Below are 7,121 nucleotides of genomic sequence, written 5' to 3' on the forward strand. Positions count from 1 at the left end.
CTGCTGCGCTGAAGTCCGCTGAAATGCACTCTAGTACACCAGCCTATTCCTAGTGAACGTAAGTGCAAGCTCCGCGACACTTTTTGTTTTTTAAATGCGTTGGTTTTTCCAAATCCGTCGGTTGTTCGTTCGGCCACGCCCCCCGATTTCCGTCGCGTGCATGCCAGCGCTGATGCGCCACAATCCGATCACGTGCGCCAAAATCCCGGAGCAATACAGGGAAAGTCGGCGCAAATCGGAAATATTCGAGTAACGCGTCGGGAAAACGCGAATCGGGCCCTTAGTAAACGACCCCCAATATCTAATAAAGTGCCAATGCATAAAGATTGCCCATAAGTATAGCAATAAGAAATACAACAGGGTTATTACTAAGGTTCCTAATGGTTTCCCAACAAATATATTTTCTAAGTTAGCTTACCCATGGTGTGGGATTGTTTGGCGAGTGTAGATGAAAGTACCCCAACGCGCGTTTGCGAGTCACCACTTCCTCAGGGGCCTGTCTCTCTGTAGGAAGCTAAGCAGCCATGCCATAAATCCGTCAAAAATGTCCTCTCTTTTATGGTTGGTAATACGGCCATTCAAATGGATGACCGTATTGCCCAGTGAAGTGAATATGGCTATGTGCTACCGTTTAAAACAGCAGTAAAACCAAAAAATAGATTAAAATTTGTGTGCTGGGACAGGGATTTAGAAGGGAATTGTCTCGTACGCAATCAGATTTTGGCGCATTGCGCCATCTTTCATGTGACATAAATCGGGTATGGGCAATCGGATGATCCATGCACTTACATGCACTGTGAAGAAGATGGTGAACTCCAGGGGACCTGAGCAGGGAGCGACATATGCAGGATATCCTGTGCACAATGTAACTGAATTGCGGCAGACAGGGGCGTAACTTGAGGCGGTGCAGAAGTTGCGGTCACACCAGGGCACAAGAGGTTTAGGGGGCCCTTATGGTGTCCCTTTTCCATATGAGAAGACTATTACTATAAACCATACATTATAGTAGGGGGCCTGGCACAGACTTTGCACTGGGGCCCATCAGCTTCTAGTTACGCCACTGGCGGCAAAGTTCATTATCGTTGGACACAACGGATTGGGGAACGTGCACTATCGTTGTGCCCCACTATCTCTAAAAGTTAAAATATAGGAACTATTTACCCATTTGCCGATTAGGGAAACCATCTGTCTATATATAATGGATTAAATTGTTATCTATGATAAAGGTGATGCAAAAATCTCATGTGTTAAAAAAGTGAAGAATTGAGATTTAATGGAGGTTTAGCATATGAGTTAAAAAATCCCTTTGACATCAATGTAAATTTTATGTCATCCGTTATGGTCGTTTTGGCGTGGATCCGTTATCCATGAATTTTTTCAAGCTGAGGAAAAGTACTGCAGCCTCTGTAATTTTTTCCGTCCAAAAAAAGCATGGATAACGGATCCCTGCCTAAATGGAACATAACAGATGACATAAAATTTACATTGATGTCAAAGGGATTTTTAAGTGATACTTTACTTTTTCGACGGAAGGAAGGAACGGAAAGGTAGTGTGAAATGAACCTACCGGTAATAAAAATAAAGTTGAAACATTTGAATTTAAGTTTTAAAAGTTAAAAAAGAAATATTTGAAGCATCTACTTTTTAAGTGTTTCACATGCACACGTACAATCACCTCATCCAATTATAGCCCTACTATTAAAGTCTTAAAATAATCATTACATAGTGAAAATAAAAACTAAATGTACAAAATTGCTGCTTTGTACAAAGGAGTTCAAAAGGTTTAACATTTCAAAAATGGTATAAATATTAACTACACACCTGCTTTTTATCTTTATAATTATACACAAGAAAAACTATAATTTTCAGGTTCCGTCATGACCTACAGACCCAGTATGGCTCAGAGCACACAAAGAAAGCTTTAAAAAAAGTCCAATTTTAGTTTTTTTAGTAAATGCCCCCATATTTTCCTTGTACATTTGTAATTATTCCCAGCTTTACATTAGATTATTTGCATTATAAAAAGGGGCCTCTAGAAAGTACAGTTTGTACTGCAGAAAACTAGCCCTCATATGGATTAAAATTTGCTACTGTTTACTCTGATTCATTAACTGTTAAATTCGTAACATTTCTCCACTAATGAAACCAGAAGAGGAGACCAAGTTTTAAGAGAACCTTTACATAATATCTGATTTTTAAATTTAATGTACAGTTTATATTTTCATTGAGTAAGTCGTTAAAGGGGTTAAAAGGATTTTCTAAACAGTTGGCATTTTATAAATCTCGTTAATTATGCTGTTATGTTTTTTACATTTTTCAGTTGACATAGTCATGGGAGGACTCGATTTGAGCAGAGTAGGTGTAGTTATTTTGACACCAAATTTCTAAAAGTCTTCTTTTGTAATATCAAAACATCGTCCAACCATTGCCAATGTGATTTGGGCCTAACTCTAGAAAATAACTGTGATCCCCAACTGTGGCTAGCTGAATTAGTTTTATCAAGGAAGGTTTCATTGGTACTTTGGGTCATTATAACTCAGGACATGGTTGGAGACATCTGGGCCAATCTCCCTGACTAGGATTTTTTGACTTGGAAGTTCCACTCCTTTGTAGTCTATGGTGATTCGTCCTGGTTGAATTCCAGGAGGTTGGATCTGCTATAATCCAAATTTTGGAGAAATTTATGTCCCATATTTGTAGCCCAGTCTTATGTAGGAGAAGCTTCATATGACAGGGGCCCATCTGGATGTGTTAGCTAAGTATGCAGCAGGGCTCCACAGTGCTCCCTTCATGGAAAACCAGCAGCACCAATCTCCCATGGCCAGACAGGACTAGCCAACATCTTCTCCATGCCAGAAACGAAAAAGAACCAATGCCTCTGCAAGCAACTGAGCAGGCATAGCAAGGTTGGTGACCATGGCCTACATGGTGGACTGGTAATTCATGCCACTGGGAAAATCCCCAGTAGGCTGCCTGCACCTGGGGGTTCCTACTGTAGTTCTGACTACCTACATCTATTTTAACCTTATCTGCTGCTATTTAGCTATAGTAATGATCCCTCACACCTCTGGCAGCTGGAGTGCAACAGGCTGCAGCACAATGAGGGATCACTTAATGTAAAGAAATAGCAGAATTTCCAGGAAAGAGCTCACCAGCAGCACTAAGCTACACAAGCCAAGGGTCGATTTTTCGCCTGCACCCAGTAGCCTTGCTCCTCTTTTCCCACCTGTGGGGCTGGGCGGGAGAGAGACAAGTTGTGCTACTTCATCCTAGGACTGATGCCGATTCGGCCCCTCACCAGAGCTGAATTGGCATTGGAAAACACTGGGTGTCAGTGGTTTCAAAAATAGTTGTGCTAGTTTTGCCTTGGGTTATCTACTATGTGGTTATGGCCAACAGTTTGCTAACTCCTCCTAATTGTGCAGACTCCACCTGCTTCATTTGACCCCGCCTATGACATGGGGCCACTTTTTATTTTTTTTCAGGGTTGCTTACATTTTCCAGTTTGCCCTTGTGCACAAAGCACCATAGAGCTCCAGACATCTTAAGGACCTGCAAGAAGCAGATGCAATGGCACTGCTGGACACCAGAAACCACCAACCAGGCAACAGAGGTGAGTAAACACTTGGATGGCAGCCTATCAATCAGGATAGTAAGGCAGAGTACCGTGAGCTCTTCGCTACATTCCCTCCTAGCTAGGCATCCAGTCACGCCGCCCATTTTGGGAAAGTGATAACCAAAAATTTTTGTGCATCTTTATTTAATAGTCAAAAGGAAAAATGGAAAGATAGCACTTGTGTGAACAGAGCCTTACCTTGTATCTGTGCTTTAAACTTCACAAATATTGCAGCCAATAAACAAGAGCGTGATACATAAAACTAAATATCAGCTTCTATTCTTATTATATTCAATGAAATTTAACATGCAAGCAATTAAGGAGCATCATTATACTTACTCTAAGTAACACAATGAAAAAACAAATGTGAGCAGACCATCTGCAATGCAGCGTCCTCCAGTGCTATATTATCAGTAATAAAAGTGCCATATTTCTTAGCAACGACCTTTTATGCCACAAAAGTGTAATTATCGAAAATAGAAAAGCTTTTTTAAAAAAATTTGCAGTAAAAGATTGTTGCTGCCTGCTGCTAAATTATTTTACTGTTTGAACTGATAGCTCCAGGTAAGCCACAAAATCACAGGAAAGCGATTCCAAGGAAAAAATGGAAATGACTAGAAAAAGGCGCAGCTCAGTTCTCTATCAGGGAATGCATTAAATGTATATTTGATGAAGGGAACCAAAGTAATGCATATGATTTCCCCAACAGTCATAAATATACAAAGAAATATTAGGGGATATTTCAGATAAAATACAAAATCTCATATTCTAAGAAGAAGAAATAGTTCAAAATATAAAAAATATAAATTACGTAATCAATTTGATCATTGATGTGTGGATATGTGGATCCTTCCTGACCTTCCCATTTAGCTGGGACACATTTACTTACCTGTCTGGAGGAGTTCACGGAAAGTGCATTGTCCGATGATCATGCACTATTTCGCAATTCACTAAGATTGCGCGCCCAATATCCTGCATGTGCCGCTCCCCGCCCAGGTCCACCGGAGTTCACCTTCTTCTTTGAATGTTAAATCCCACGATCAGTCGGAATCAGTCGGATCGTCCGATGGCACGCCCCCCCCCCATTTATACCGCATGAAAGCCAGCGCAGCTACGCCAAAATCCAAATGCGTGCAGCACAATCCCCTGTTAAATACCTGTCACAGCCGTGCAAAACCCGAAAACGTCAGAAAATCCAATGAAAGTGCGGCCTCGGACCCTTAGTAAATAAGACCCATTATGTTGGAAGGATGTTGATAACCAGCCAAAACGCACAACATTTTGAGATATGATACCATTGCATTGGTCATGAAATATCTATTGTATTCTTGTGTTGTTATCATGGTCTAATATGGTAATGAATAGGTTCCTTGAGAAAATAAAGTTCTATCAACTTCGAGCAAAGGTCTGGAAACTGGTCTTTAAGCTTGCTGCACACAACATGTCTGCATACGGGGCGCAAACAACTGACAGCAACCCATTGTTTCTGGCTTGGTTGACAGGGACAGACGCCGCTAACCCATCCCATGCCAGGTAAATGAGACTGGCAAGTCTAGTTAAAATTCCTGCTATTCACCTGAATGATCCAAAGAGGTTTCTGCATCCAAGAAATTGGCATATAGATGAGGTCCTACAAGTGGTGCACTTTCAATAAGACAGCAACAATGCGGAACAGCCCCAGCCGGTGGTGGCAAAGCGCTAAACAGTTCCATTGGAGTGATGACACTCAATTTAGATTAGGATACAGGCGGTCTCCTACTTAAAGGAGGCGTCACGCGCGCACGGAGGCGTCACGCCGAAGCTACCTCGGGGCTGTAAATCAAAATGTGTTTAAACCGCGATATAGCGGTTTAAAACACTAGCTAAGGTAAGCTCCGGCTGGTGCCCGGTGTTTACATCTCATACCTACCATCAGAAGTGGTAGGTTTCCTTTAACCCCTTAAGGACGCAGCCATTTTGTAGCTTAAGGCTCAGCCCGATTTTTTGGATTCTGACTTGCGTGACTTTATATGGTTATAACTTTTGAACACTGTTATTTATCAAAGCGATTCTGAGATTGTTTTTTCCCCACATGTTGTACTTCATTTTAGTGGTACATTTTGGCAGATAAATTTTGCGTTTATTTACAAAAAAAAAGAAAATATGATAAATTTTTTGAAAAATTTGCCATTTTCGAAATTCTAAATCATTGCGTTTTCAGGCAGATAGATTTACCACCTAAATAAGTTGCTGAATAACATTTCCCATTTGTCTACTTTACATTTTCATAATTTTTGAAATGTCTGGATAATTTATTTTGACGTCACGCGGCTTACAAATAGAATATCGCTTTTCCGGATTTTCAGAATTGACTATTTTGGGGATAAATACAGTTTTGAATGAAATTTTACATATTTAGCATCAAAACCCCCTATATAATCTACCCATTTTCAAATCTGCACCCCTCAAGCTATCAGAAACAGCTTTTACGAAGATTGTTAACCCCTTGAGATCTTCATAGTAATTGAATCAAATTGGAGGTGAAATTTAGAATGGTCATATTGTTCCCTTATACGTTCATTTAGCACTAAAATTTACACATTTCCAAAATATAAAAAGAGAAAACCCACCATACAATTTGTTCTGCAATTTCTCCTGAGTACAAAGACCCCCCACATGTGGCTGTGACTTGTTTTATGGGGGCACAGCGAGGCGCAGAAGGGAAGGAGCACCCTGCAGCTGCCAGGATTTTAGTTTCCTCATTGGCCCCTTTTGAAGGCTATAAAATTTTCGCTTTTTCATTATTGGGGCCATGTGACGGCATTTTTTTTGCGGGATGAGATGCTTTTTCCATAGGCAAGGAGGATGATAAGGCCGGCACCACCTTCTCCACACAGCCTTCAGACTCAGGAGCGTCCCAGAGTGAGAACTGACATGTTATCCAGATATATGTCCATACAACAATGATACAAAAATTACCTGGGAAGAAGACAAATGGTTAAGCATGTTAGCTAGAAATTTAGACAGAGCAAGGGGGGAGGGAGGGAGGGAGAAGAAGAGAAGAAAAAGGGCATAGACCAATCAAACCATAGATGTACAGCAGGGTATAGATACATCTAGGGTACATACGGTCACTTATAATGCCGTGCAAAAGACGAATTCATAAAACAAGAATGCCTTATAAAAAGACGCTCATGTCATTCCTGTCGTTCAGTCCCATCGGACCTAGTGCGTTATATCTTAGAATCAATCTCCCTTCTCGTTGGAGTAAGTATTTTTGACGATCGCCTCCCCGGGCATCTACGTCTATTCTTTCCAGTCCCATAAATCTTAATACATTAGGGTTCCCCCCATGTTCCTCTCTAATGTGATTAATTAACCGGGGGCAGCCTTTTCCAGTACCAATGGAATTAAGGTGCTCGCGGAACCTAATAAATAGATTTCTGATAGTCTTTCCAATGTAGAAAAATTGACATGGACATAGTATTACATACACTACGAAGGTCGATCTACAATTTATGAAGGA

Source organism: Engystomops pustulosus, chromosome 5 (genome assembly GCF_040894005.1).
Source record: "Engystomops pustulosus chromosome 5, aEngPut4.maternal, whole genome shotgun sequence".
Lineage (NCBI taxonomy): Eukaryota > Metazoa > Chordata > Amphibia > Anura > Leptodactylidae > Engystomops > Engystomops pustulosus.